This window comes from Schistocerca gregaria, chromosome 11 (assembly GCF_023897955.1).
Source record: "Schistocerca gregaria isolate iqSchGreg1 chromosome 11, iqSchGreg1.2, whole genome shotgun sequence".
NCBI lineage: Eukaryota > Metazoa > Arthropoda > Insecta > Orthoptera > Acrididae > Schistocerca > Schistocerca gregaria.
Genome location: NC_064930.1, coordinates 149,706,044 through 149,720,703, shown reverse-complemented (window position 1 = coordinate 149,720,703; position 14,660 = coordinate 149,706,044). Strand labels below are relative to the sequence as shown.

The 14,660-nt window shown below is 46.6% G+C and overlaps 1 protein-coding gene across 3 annotated transcripts in view; it reads left to right on the top strand.

Moving 5' to 3' along the window:
- The window catches only part of LOC126295474 (amyloid beta A4 precursor protein-binding family B member 1-interacting protein), a 498,949-nt gene that overhangs the window by 202,554 nt on the left and 281,735 nt on the right, over positions 1–14,660 (top strand). The window lies entirely within an intron of this gene.

Here is a 14,660-nt window from a genome sequence, read left to right as displayed (position 1 = left end):
AGATGGCGACAACGTGAACTGGTGACTGTTCTTACAATGAGAACAATAAAATACGTACGGCCATCTTCTTCCATCAGTGACTTGCAAAGTAATCTGTATGTGGGAGAGGTTAGCGGGACTGGGGAAAACCGCCTAACAGGCGAGTACCCGTTTCCCGAGCAGCGTAATCTTTTCACCCAGAGATACTCGCTCTTGCTACGACGCAAAGAGCTAAAACCGGCACGATCTCAGTTTTCCCTATACATTTTCCCAGCGAAACATACTCATTAGGAAGAAGTGTTTTGAAACACTTTTCGGCCTGACAGGTGACGCCGTTCCAAGTGAACACATCTGCGACAGGAACTTAATCTGTTCTTTTACGTTCCTGGCTAACTACATTCTCGGTAATAGCTACATACTCGGAAATTAACAGCCAAATAGTTGTGACAAGCGAGGAATACGAATTCCATTCCAGCCCGTTTCTCTGGCAGCAGTTTTGAGATGCGTTATTAGATTTCTGGCTAGCCGTACTCTCGGACGTCGCCACGTTTCAGGAAAAGACCGAATGTTTGTGACGGGCAATAATAAGATATGTATATATGTATTAAAGTGTTTAGATTGTAATGTAGATGGCGGCGGCATTGTTTGTAAAAAGGTGAAAGACGTTTGATAGCCTCTTGGTGTCGCGTATATTCAGTACACTCGTAAATGAGGCTGACACATACGCAGGCGTAAATGTTAATAAAAAGGGGAAGTTTTGCTTGCAGTGGTTTAATTACGTTAGCCATACAGGGGGCTAGCTCGAAGATAATCGGAAGTAGCGTGAAACTATTGTTGTTGTTGCACGAAAAATGTAATTGTTGCGAGGAGAGGGGCTACGTATGTGCTCGCGATAAATAATTCCCGTTACATCACACCGGCTTCAGCTTGGCGAAGCATTTGCTTGACACAAATAACTTTAACTGCCGACTCAAAGATATCGTTGAGCAAACCTAAGCCTCATTACCTACCGCAGTTAAATTTATCTATGGAATTCCGTAAAAAATCTGATAAAACGAACTTTGCAAATATTAATGCTCGAAAATTATCATCAATATTGGAAGCATTTATTATGTTAACTTGAGGGTCAAGCCCATTATTGAATATTTTTATTAAATTGCACGCGATGGCCGCATGGCGCCATTACGACAAGAGTCACCTACAAAACTCACTGGAGAGGCAGGTTTCGAATAATAAAAGGAGAAATTCACTTTTTACCATGTACTGTAACACAGGATACGTACATCGAAGTCTTCTTTAACCTTAATGAGATGTCAGTGGTTGCAAAGAATATCTTCAGATTGTATAGTTACTCTTTGATGCTGAAATATATATTTTATTAACATTTTAACACAAAAATATCATTAACGAGTTGCAGGATTTATATTTATCCTTCGTATTAGCTGCGGTTTTTATCGAAAGAAATACGCTCAGATTTGAACTTTGTTTACACGTGTGGTGTAGGTTTAGTCTGATTTTTGTAGGGCTTTCCAGGAGGTGTCATAAGGGGCTGCAGAACTGCACTGCCGGCCTTTTCAGTCGCACTAATTCCGTCGTTTGCTTTCAAACCAGACAGGAGTCACAAAACGGAAGAAATTCATTTGTGAGAGAGTGCTCTCTTCTCTTATGTAACATCGAGCGCTGCAGACGAACTTCTATTAACACGGACAATCTCTTAAGAACGCTACTGGAAAAAAAGAAAAAAACTGGGAATGAGCAGGATGCGAACGTGTGCAGCTTACTTGTGGAGCCGTTTCTCCCCTTCCCCTTTCTCCATTTTGTTCGTCACTGTTGTCGTTACTTGGCCTGGGCGGAACACTTGGCTCGGCTGCACCGGTATCCGTCTGTTGTCCGCCGGCGGATGTCGCGAGGGTTTTTATCGCTGGTGCGTCAGCACTGACATTCAGTGATAAACCTCCTTCAGCGTGTCGCTGTCTTGCAAGTGCGTACCGCATTTATTATTAGAGAACCGCGAACTGCGACAAATGAGTGACGGCGACTGTCGCACGGACGCCCCTGTCTTCTGCCGCTGCCATTGGCTAACGGCGCACCGCTGGGAGACAACTCTGTCCTGAGGATAACGGCGCCGAGCACAGGCTGAACGGCGGCTCCGTACAGCTCTTCCAAATTCGACAGTAAATCGAAGTGAAACATCAAAGCAAATCCAAATACATCTGCGTTCTCAAAAAAATGAGGGGCATTCAATGACACAGCAGTATTCACAAGTCCGCAGCTCGCGGTCCAGTGGCTAGCGTCGTTGCCTGTGGATCGCGGAGTCCCGGGTTCGATTCCTGGCCGCGTTGGGGATTTTCTCCGGCCAGGACTGGGTGTTTGTGTTGTCCTCATTATTGCGTCACACAGAAAATGAAAGCACCACGAATATCCCATTCGCTATCGTGCTTGTGTTGTAATTTGATGAACATTTTACTATTTTTCCAGTAATTTCATTTAGATGTTGAAAGTGCTATTAAAAAATCACGGGATTTTAAGAAGTGCTCAATTGCCTTTGTTAGCTGACACCACATATGAAAAGAGAACCAAAAGACGCTTTCGTCAAGAAGACATAAATAATCATTTAAACCGTATTTTAAAACAACTCGTAGTCATTTAATACTAGCTTTATTTGTGAACAAATCTTTATTATAATTTATTGTGAATGATCTTAGTGTGACCAAATGTTTATAACATTTAATTATTTTTGTTGCAATATGTTTAAACTAGGAGGTGCCCAAGTGGAATCACATCGTGTCTGCAGAACATAAGAATGATACACTTTTAGTGGGGTCAGCAGACTGCCAATGGGAAAGCAGGCAGCGGCGGGACTGAAGTGCAGAGAGACGTTTTTTGCACTCAGACTATTCTGAACACTTCTCGTTTGGCTGTTGAACAGGGCACTTTTGGGTTGGGATGTGGTGGCTGCAATACGGCGTGATGTTTGGTCGTGTCGGCTGCAGCTTCTGGATGCTCAAGACTCAACTCTCTTTGCAGTCGCATTACGGAGTTGACGACAGACGGGGTATCAGTTTCTACTCGTAATGTCATCATGTTTCGAGCTGCTGAATATTTTGTGTATTTTGATCACGTAATGTACTTGGTTTTCATGTATCTTTGATGACTATCTAGTTTGAGGGCTTTGCTACGATTCTCGTAACGCTGTCAACTCAACTTTGCTACATGTAATAGGGCTATCTTCTGTTTTTATTTTAATTGGATAGTGTAGGACCGCTTCTTGTATAAACCTTCTTCAACATAATTCTCTGTCGTCTATATCAGTTACGGGGGTTGAAATAGAAGCCTTGTTAATAACCATTCGTGTAACTTTTATTTCGCAGTTCTAGCCAGTGCACAGACTACATTTGACAGCAAGATCTCAGCTACGGGATGTTATTTGCAGCCAGTTAGCAGCGGGTCACGAAAGCAGACGTGCGCGGCTTCACCGTACGACTACACCGAGCTATTCTTCTTAAACGAAGCCGTGCACAGCCCCAGTACCACAGATGAAGACGCAACTGGTTTCCCCGTATGCAAAGCTGGCCAGAAGAGCAGATGCTGAGGTAGCGTCGGCTACTCTCGAGACACTTTCGAAATCAGTACTGTACCGTGGCCCACACCACGCACGGTGCCTTGCCTAACACTTCATTACCATGTGCTTCGGACAGCAGCTTCGCGCACGGTTTCCCAGTCAGTCGCGGTCGACGAAGCTCAGTGTCAACTTAGGAGAAGTCCGTGTGTCGGCGGTCTTACGTGCCAACCGGCCTTAGTTCCGTGCCGATGTGATCATACACTCTGCCAGGGAGTCTGCTACATAACTTACAATGTAGTTTCCAAATCAATTGGCACAGGTGGTGTTTGCGATAGTTCTAGCAATTAGTATTGACAATGCAATGACAAAATATACTGGGCCTGCAACTTTGCTTCCGCCGTTTTTTCTTAAAGTTCGGGTCTTTATTATGCAAAACTTGTAAAGAAATTGTGATTCATACTATTGCCCATCGCTGGCCACTACAGAATCCCATCCTCCACATAGCATACGAATCCCGTGGCGGAAGAACGGTGCGTCTTTGGTGGGGATCCACGAATCGATTGAGTTCTGCACCTGTTCGCATGATGGCAAGTGCCGCTCAGCGAGACTGTACGCCACTGATCGGAAAAGGTGGCGGTGAGGGAGAGCAGCGTGTGCAGGACGCGGCGGGAGCGACGTGTCTTCTGACGGGGTCGAGAACGGGCCCGCTCAAAAATTACCTTCACGTGCCTATCGCTGTATTGTGGCCCTTTGTGTTTCAGTGCTGGGCTCCAACGCGTCACTTGCTTTCGACAATGACTTGCTGTGACTCTCTCCGTCTGTTTCAATAGCTACCAAAACGTTCGGTCTTCCCCCGCCGTGCCGGTCTTGGACATCGAAATCAGCGTTCTTGAGGCGGTGGAAGCACTCTCTGCACGTTCCTCCACTAATAATTCCCTCACCACTGGTCTCACCCACCATCTTAAGAGCCACGGTCACAGATTTCTTCATGTTAAGGCAGATAATTACAACTTGCCGCAAATGGCGAGAAATGTGTATATAAGTTGACGTACTTGATCGAGAATAACCTTACGATAAATAGACTAATATTTTTATGGCGTTACGTTTACAGATGCCGAAGCTTACTGTATTACACTTACGAGCAACCACCTGAACCACACTTGAGCTACTGCCGCCTATTGTAAAACGGCGGAAGCAAAGTTGTAGGCCTAATGAGGTAAAGGCGGGACAGACGCCGCACGCTTTTCAAATTAATTTTTATCAATCTATAAACACTTACATCATAATAAAAATAGGCAACATTGAGGTTTGAACATTGTTTTTTATTATAGATACCATCGCATTACACAAAAGTTTATAACAAAGGAACAATCTTATGATGTAAAAAGGCTTGTAAATTAATTGCCGGCCGTTGTGACCGAGCGGTTCTAGGCGGTTCAGTCGGGAACCGCGCTGCTGCTACGGTCGCAGGTTCGAATCCTGCCTCGGGCACGGATGTGTGTGACGTCCTTAGTTTAGTTAGGTTTTAGTAGTTCCAAGTCTATAGGACTGACGAACTCAGATGTTAAGTCCCACAGCGCTTAGAGCCATTTGAATCATTTTTTGAAATTTCAATTAATTAGTAAGTGCCGGCAAGATGCCGCAGAAGGGGGAGGGACAGATGACAAATGCAAAAAAGAACACATTGACACCGGTGTGTCAGACCCACCATACTTGCTCCGGACACTGCGAGAGGGCTGTACAAGCAATGATCACACGCACGGCACAGCGGACACACCAGGAACCGCGGTGTTGGCCGTCGAATGGCGCCAGCTGCGCAGCATTTGTGCACCGCCGCCGTCAGTGTCAGCCAGTTTGCCGTGGCAGACGGAGCTCCATCGCAGTCTTTAACACTGGTAGCATGCCGCGACAGCGTGGACGTGAACCGTATGTGCAGTTGACGGACTTTGAGCGAGGGCGTATAGTGGGCATGCGGGAGGCCGGGTGGACGTACCGCCGAATTGCTCAACACGTGGGGCGTGAGGTCTCCACAGTACATCGATGTTGTCGCCAGTGGTCGGCGGAAGGTGCACGTGCCCGTCGACCTGGGACCGGACCGCAGCGACGCACGGATGCACGCCAAGACCGTAGGATCCTACGCAGTGCCGTAGGGAACCGCACCGCCACTTCCCAGCAAATTAGGGACACTGTTGCTCCTGGGGTATCGGCGAGGACCGTTCGCAACCGTCTCCATGAAGCTGGGCTACGGTCCCGCACACCGTTAGGCCGTCTTCCGCTCACGCCCCAACATCGTGCAGCCCGCCTCCAGTGGAGTCGCGACAGGCGTGAATGGAGGGACGAATGGAGACGTGTCGTCTTCAGCGATGAGAGTCGCTTCTGCCTTGGTGCCAATGATGGTCGTATGCGTGTTTGGCGCCGTGCAGGTGAGCGCCACAATCAGGACTGCATACGACCGAGGCACACAGGGCCAACACCCGGCATCATGGTGTGGGGAGCGATCTCCTTCACTGGCCGTACACCTCTGGTGATCGTCGAGGGGACACTGAATAGTGCACGGTACATCCAAACCGTCATCGAACCCATCGTTCTACCATTCCTAGACCGGCAAGGGAACTTGCTGTTCCAACAGGACAATGCACGTCCGCATGTATCCCGTGCCACCCAACGTGCTCTAGAAGGTGTAAGTCAACTACCCTGGCCAGCAAGATCTCAGGATCTGTCCCCCATTGAGCATGTTTGGGACTGGATGAAGCGTCGTCTCAGGCGGTCTGCACGTCCAGCACGGACGCTGGTCCAACTGAGGCGCCAGGTGGAAATGGCATGGCAAGCCGTTCTACAGGACTACATCCAGCATCTCTACGATCGTCTCCATGGGAGAATAGCAGCCTGCATTGCTACGAAAGGTGGATATACACTGTACTAGTGCCGACATTGTGCATGCTCTGTTGTCTGTGTCTATGTGCCTGTGGTTCTGTCAGTGTGATCATGTGATGTATCTGACCCCAGGAATGTGTCAATAAAGTTTCTCCTTGCTGGGACAATGAATGCACGGTGTTCTTATTTCAATTTCCAGTAGTGTACATTGAAAAGGACATTGACCTTGACCTTGATTTTTGTTTTTCAAGTTTATTTTTAAGTCGTCCACACAAACGACACATGTCCTCATAGAGTGCACGATTTCGTGAAGTCACCGAGAACATCCTACACATTGAATCCAGTCAGAGGTAGACGTTGTTTCTTGGTAAAGTTTAAGGTAATATACACATTCGTTGTCTTCGAAATGTAATTCGTCGGAGGAACTACCGTGTGGGGAAAATATCATCATCGTCTTCTGAAACTAAGTCTTCAGACGGACGCATCTTTGGCGGTTTTTTCCTCTTTCTGGTTTGGGGATTTGGGTTCTTCTAGCTGCTACATTTTTGTGGGCAAGAGCTTTTCTTTACTGTTTTTTTCCGTGATGTTCTTTCTTTTTGTTGCTATAAAATCGTCTGATGTTACACTTGTTTCTCATTGCTTTCTTTTGGATTGATTTCTCTGAGACAGTATAGGAACGGGAGAAATCTTTTGCAGCAATTTTGATGGAGTGTCTCCGTGAGGTGTCACTGAGTTGTCACTCAGACAGCAGCTGCCTCGATTAGCAGCCGAACTTGTGCAACGCTTGCAGGTAGGCGTCTGCGCCACAGCAGTGGCGCCTCCTCTGCCCGCTTTCGTAGCGACAGGCGGCGCGCCCGCGCTGTCGGAAGAAGCCATCAGAAGACCGACGTAACCTGCAATCCAAATAAGTGTTAAGCCTCTAGCCGCGTATCTACTAGTACATACTATTAGAAATGAGTCTTGGGAAAATTTTGTTGACTTACCTTGGTCTCGAAATGCTATTTTCTTAAGTTTCTCATTTCCCTTCTGTAGTGGTTAATAAAAAATAAAAAAGAGAAGAGAAGAACAGGTTCAAAATGTGGGAGGAAATGGTGAATAAAAGGAGGGTTTTAAAATCGTTAATGCCCGTGAAAAAGGGAAAGAATGAAAAGCAAATCTGACTTCGTATCACAGAAAAGCTATCGGACTTCGTGATTCGGAAAAGGTATTGTTGGGGTGGTCCTTGTGGCGTTTCTGAGCAAAAGTTAAACCAATTTCCACTACAGAAATTATTAAAAAAGAACAGAGAATAACGAAATGTAACTGACAGGGAGAAGTGGCGTAGATAACAGTTCATTCTTTACCGTGTTAACATGTCTTTCGTGAGGAGTCCAGGTTTTCAAAAATCCCCTACTTCATTTCTGCGTGTTAAGTCTGCTCCGAAATCTTGCAATAAGTTTCATTGTCCAGGAATTTCTAATGTATACAAAACCGTCTCGATATTAAATAAAATTTATTTTACGTTGCTCCCCTCCTCCACAATATGTCTAGACATTAATAAGTTGTTTTCGTCTTCGTCAGATCACGTCTGCATTAAGCTTGGTTACAATTTTAGTGTTTTCTCTGCCGTCGAGCGCTCATACCGCTGCGACGGTATAATTTATATCTGAGGGAACGAGTGTAGCGCGGCGACATTCAAAGTCCCGCTACACTTCCGCTCCTGAAGTACAGAGACTAGGCAGTAGACTGATCTCACCAGCGGTTACAACAACAATGAGCGTCGCGCACAGAGCAATGTGTGGTGGCGAATGTCTCGGAAATGCGGCGGCTGTGCTCCCGCGTCATCTGTCCCGCTTTTACCTTACATGAGACCGATGTTGAGTTCCTGTGAAAAGTGGGAAAAGAAAAACTGTGAAAATACGAACTGCTGCGCTGTGTTGTTAGAGGTGATGCCACTCGTGTCGTATGAGCGACGGACCTGTGGGTCTCGGTGGCAGAGTGCCTGAGCGGAGCGCGTGCCGAGTCTGGACGAGCGTTGTCCTGTTGGAAAAAGACACCGCTGAACCGCCACTTATTCTCAGAGGCTATACTTACGAATTTATTTTATTTGCTAGCGATTCAACAAGAACAACGACACATTTAATCACACTACGTAAGCGTCCAAGTATTTGCCGGGGAGTGACTGATGAAATCGTAACCAAATTCCTTTTAACAAATGGGAATTTCAGTCACTTCAATGGTGCCTTAAAGTATTTTTTAACAGTAACAGATTTGAAAATTATAATCAGAAACCACCCTCTAAATATGAAGTTACAATTTATTCAGAGGCAGAAAGAAACAAGTTTTGACCGTATGAGCTTTTGGGCAGACCGCTGACAACAGCCCCTGAAAGACTACACCGGTGCAGATCTGCAAAACACTCGATAACTTTATAAGAATTTTAACAATTTACACAAGCACACAACTATGGACCACAGTAGGAGGGATGGAAATGGTACAAAACACTAACAATTAAAATATTAAGTTTGCCACCGAAGGTGCAACTTGATTTCAACTTCTAAGAAAAGTCTTACGGTGACAGGGTGGCAACTTTATTCACTATAATGGTCATTTAAATAAAAGCCCACGAAATGCAGTCTTACATAAAATTCTACAAGGCTGGCCAGACAATAGTTAAGATGCTCTACAGTACACACATACCGCCTCTCCAGATCGTAGGCAATACTGTCAGAGGTCCCAAAGATCAAAACATAGTTCAGGTATTAGGCCGCTGCACTCCCGGCAATAAATTCGTTTACACACCAAATCGGACAAACATGGCAGAGGCAGCTACTAACGTACGGTAGATCGATATGGAGATTACCGAACAACCCGAACTGCAGGTCGCTCTAACCCGCCCCTCCTCCACAAGGGAAGAACGGACCACCCAATTTATAAACAACCGCCTACCCGCGGGTGGGCAAACGGAGAAGAATGGTGGGACCAACCCATAGCAAAACGGCTGGTGACCTCACCAAGAAAACAAGTGGAATTCAACGAGAGTAGAACAAACGACCTATCACCAACCACTTAACTTGTAATAAACCGCGGTTGCTGGAGGAGACCTGGCGCAGCACCCCAAATGGCCGTCCCGGTCCGGCGGCCGCAGGAAGGCGCGCCCGCCTCCCGCCTCACGACGTCGCAGCTCGCGCCGGCCACGCCGACGTCGTGGGTGGACTCCTGCTGCTCCCGTGTCGGCCCCTCGGCCCGCTGGACTCGGGTGGAGACCTCACACGAGCCGACGCTCCAGGCGGACAAGTCATGTCGTGTCTCAGTGCGCGACCGACCGCCAATGACCGCTGCCTGAGCAGACGGGCCGCCTCAAGCCCGGTCCACGCGCACAAGTCTGTACGTGCAAAAGACCGCTGCAGATGTGGTGTCTTCACACGACACGATCCCCAATTTAATTCAGTTATTGTGAAATATAGAAATGGAGGAACTTCTGTTGTAGTCTGTGTTCGCAACTCGCGTTAAAAAAAAAAAAAAAAACAGACCAACCGCAGGAAACACACAGCGATCAAAATGGTGCAGACAGTGGGTGCATAAGCGAAAGCAGTTTTCTCACGTAAATTAACTGCGAGAGTTGCAGGTCGAACCTAACGACTGGCGAAATTATTTGCGGATGGATGTCGAAACTTATAATTATCTCTTGGAGCTTGTAACCCCTCATTATGAGACAAAATACTTGTATAGAGAAGGGCAATTTCTCCTCGTGAACGGCTGGCGGTAACATTGATTCCTAGCAACAGGAAGCAGCTATAAGGATTTGGAATTTTCAACTGCGGTATCGAAACAAGAGTTGACTGAAATGATAAGCAACACATGTGAAGCTATTTACGCTATCCTGACGGATCAGTTCGTGAAGGCGAGTCAAGTAAATTAACTCTGTCAAGTTACAGATAATATTCTCGGTGTTGTAGATGTGTTTGAAACACGGCAGGCCTACATTACTAAAGATCATATACCTACATGATCAATGAACTATGGTTTACTTTGTTTCTGAGTAGGCATTTTCAGGTCGCTACTGCGTAGAAGCAACCTGTTACCCACTTTTGTTCCAGGATACAAAACTCCGACAGCAGATGTTCTAGATTTCTGAACTTTGGATAACTCTTTTCGGTAAACAGTTTGCAACGAATATTTTTTTTGATTTTTTTTATTACTGTTTCTGTTTGCCGAGGCGTTAACTGCCCGCAATTTTTCATTAGAGCATTGTATGCTGCTGACCTTTTGTCTCGGTCACTATATTCTTTAATCTTCCACAAACATGGGTGGTTTCTGTATATTTCAATGAATTCACTTACAAACTGTCGAGAACACTTAAAAGTATCAGCCATTTTACTGCCCTGTGCGCACAAATACAAACACTAGACTGAGCAAACGGCTGTTTCGCGCAAGATTTGCGGCCATCTCCTGTCCACACGCTCCAACTCGCAGGTTTGCACACACCTCAGGTCGGTGCAAATCTTGTGTCCACACGCAGCGATGTGTGTGCGCAGACAGATGACAGATGGTTGCGTGTGGACGGGCTTTAACGGGCAGGAACGGGCGACCACTCGCCGAGTCGTCTCACTGCGCGACAAATTCGACGAGAGGCGCAGTAGCGAGCTGGTGGCCAGAGGCAGACCTCACAGCGCCCCTCGAATGCACGTGAGCAGCCAACCTCTCCCCTCTCCCACCAGAGCTGCGACTGCCACAGCGGCGCCACCGCCGCAAACGGAGGGCGACTGCGGCGCGCTCTGCAAAACAGAAATTCTTACCACGGCTGAACCAGCCGCGATACTGGCGCACGTCACGTCACGTACACGAGAGCAAAGACGATCGCGTGAAACTTAGCTCGCGCTATTCGTCCACGAGACACGGGCTCCCAGGTAGATGCCGTGTTTCTAGACTTCCTCAAGGCGTTCGATACAGTTCCCCACAGTCGCTTAATGAACAAAGTAACAGCATACGGACTATCAGAGCAATTGTGTGATTGAAGACTTCCTTTCGAAGTAACAGTCCGACCTCTCGCCAGTGGGCAGCAGTCCGTGTTTCCACGATTGCAGACTCTGCGCCAGCGTGAGTGGCTTGGCTGTGTGTCGCGTCATCCCGGACTCCAACCGCGTGCTCATGTGGTCGACGCCGCCGAGCTGCTACTGCCACAGCTCTCGCGGCAGATTACAGACACGATGCGGTGTAACGTCACTCCCCGCAGATTAACGGGACGAAAAAAACCTGAAAAACTTCCGAAAAGGCTTTCCTCGCGTAGACGTTGTATCTCAATTACAAGTCCGCAGCGTTTCCACTTATGCTACCTGTATAATTGATACTTTTAATTATTAATCTTACATTGTTAATTGCGCGGATTTGTAGTAGTTATTAATTCTTCTCTCGTTCGCATAGCACACACCACTGATTCCGAGGAAATATTTTAGTTAAGTGTTTTTTTACGCTGTTGTCTCGTTGCTATGGAATTGTTGTGCTGGTATGCAGCAAGATCCAGAGATACTCTTTGATTCAGTCTTTGTAAGACTGCGTCGTAATACGAAAATATTTTAAAGTTTACAACTAATGACGTGAATATTTCCACTTCAATGAAATAGTGTTTCACGAGTAGTCGTTGATTTAGTCATTTATCAAACTGTTTAATGGTGTAGTCCACACCAGGTATTTAACTGGTAACGAACAGTTTGTTATTTTGTCACTAAATACTTATAACTCCCGCACTACACGCACACAGAATAGTTTAGTTAAGTCAGTCGATTGAGTTATTAGCTTCTTGGCAATTACCACAACTCAACACCGTAGCGTAATTGTTTTATCTTCATGATGTGTGCTTGGGTCCTACTCAAGACTAATTGCGTGTATACTTCCATAGAATGTTCACTAATTCCTTTATTAGATATCAATTAACCCGTAGTGCACGGTTAAATGAGTCTATCTGTTCCTGTCTCAGTTCATAAAATCAGTTCCTTAAGCCGTGAATCCCGTCACGCAAGAAACACTTCTAAATTCGAAAACAGTCTCGTCACGATTGGCAATCTCAATTATTCAGATCAGAACTGCTCTGTGGAAGAGGATTGTAGGCGCGTTGAATTTCTTCGTTGCGCCTACAATTCTCTTCCACATAAAAGTGGATGACATTACTTTGGACTCAACTTTTGAGATACTAATTTCACATTTGTCACACGGGTATTTGTCCATTGCTGAAATACGATGCTTCTTCTTTCGCTTTCGCTAACAAATATGCTCAGTGGTGTGTAATGTAGATGTTGACAAAACTCTTTCGTGTTAGCCCATCGGCAAAGATGTCGTAACTGCCAAGATAACTGTCCCTACTTCCTGTTCTTTCTTAATTGACTCTAAGGCGGTCGTTGGGGCGTTGCAACTGCCAGTCGCCTCAGGCAAGCGCCGGGGTGGTTCCTCTGTAAGGGCACCGCCAACTTTCTTCTTCTCCACTCCTCATCCGAGCTTGTCCTCCGTCTGCAATGACCTCCTCAAACCCCCCTCCTCCCACCATGTGTTGTCGGACTCTGTCATCACTGCCTACGTTGGGAGGCGCAAGGCGTGTGAGAGAGGTGACAAGCGGCGAGATGTGCGAAGGAGAGAGAGAGAGAGAGACGGGCAGGTGCGACCGCGCTCGAGATTTGCATGGAGCAGGTGCGTCTGGAGCTGGAAAGCACGGCGGCAGGTGCTGGCCTCCAGCAGGTTCCAGCAGCGGCATCTGCCCTGGAAGTCCGTGCCAACTCCGCGCTGCTAGCCTACCAGATTAAGACGACCGCCGAATCTCGAAACTTCGGCCCAACAAAACGCAGCCGCCAGCACCGTCAATTGAAAAACTGCTTCAAGTGGCTCTGAGCACTGCGGGACTTAACGTCTGAGGTCATCGGTCCCCTAGAACTTGGAGCTGCATAAACCTAACCAACCTAAGGACATGGCACACATCCGTGCCCGAGGAGGCAGTATTCGAACCTGCGACCGTAGCTTTCGCGCGGCTCCAGACTGAAGCGCCGAGAACCGCTCGGTCACAGCGGCCCACTGGCAATTTAAATTGGTATTAATAGGGACACAAGAAAATCGTTTTATTTTGTTGCCAAATTCGCTGTCATTTTCGCCGAACTCGATGTTTTTTTTTGTTTTTTATTTATTTATTTTTTTTTTTTTTTGCCAGACTCGATGTTATTTGGCAAATTTGGGGTTCCTCTTTGTCAGTTTCGGTGCTATTTATTGCCACATTCAGTGTATATATGCTTTATAGATCTAGAAAAGGCATATGACCGGGTTCCTAGGAGGAAGCTGTTGTCTGTTCTACGAGATTGTGTAATAGGAGGCAAACTTTTGCAAGCAATTAAAGGTCTTTACATAGATAGCCAGGCAGCAGTTAGAATTGACGGTAAATTGAGTTCACGGTTCAGAGTAGTTTCAGGGGTAACACAAGGCTGCAACCTGTCTCCACTGTTGTTCATATTATTTATGGATCATATGTTGAAAACAATAGACTGGCTGGGTGAGATTAAGATTTGTGAACACAAAACAAGCAGTCTCGCATATGCGGATGACTTAGTTGTGATGGCAGATTCGATTGAAAGTTTGCAAAGTAATATTTCAGAGCTAGATCAGAAATGTAAGGACTATGGTACGAAGATTAGCTTCTCCAAAACGAAAGTAATGTCAGTGGGAAAGAGTGGGATTGAGTGCCAAATAGGAGGAACAAAGTTAGAACAGGTGGACGGTTTCAAGTACTTGGGACGCATATTCTCACAGGATGGCAACATAGTGAAAGAACTGGAAGCGAGGTGTAGCAAAGCCAATGCAGTGAGCGCTCAGCTACGATCTACTCTCTTCTGCAAGAAGGAAGTCAGTACCGAGACTAAGTTATCCGTGCACCGTACTGTCTTTCGACCAAACTTTGTTGTATGGGAGTGAAAGCTGGGTGGATCCAGGTTACCTTATCAACAAGGTTGAGGTTACGGATATGAAAGTAGCTAGGATGATTGCAGGTACTAGTAGATGGGAGCAATGGCAGGAGGGTGTCCACAATGAGGAAATCAAAGAAAAACTGGGAATGAACACTCTAGATGCTGTAGTCAGGGCGAACAGGCTTAGATGGTGGGGTCGTGTTACACGCATGGGAGAAGCAAGGTTACCCAAGAGACTCGTGGGTTCAGCAGTAGAGGGTAGGAGGAGTCGGGGCAGACCAAGGAGAAGGTACCTGGATTCGGTTAAGAATGATTTTGAAGTAATA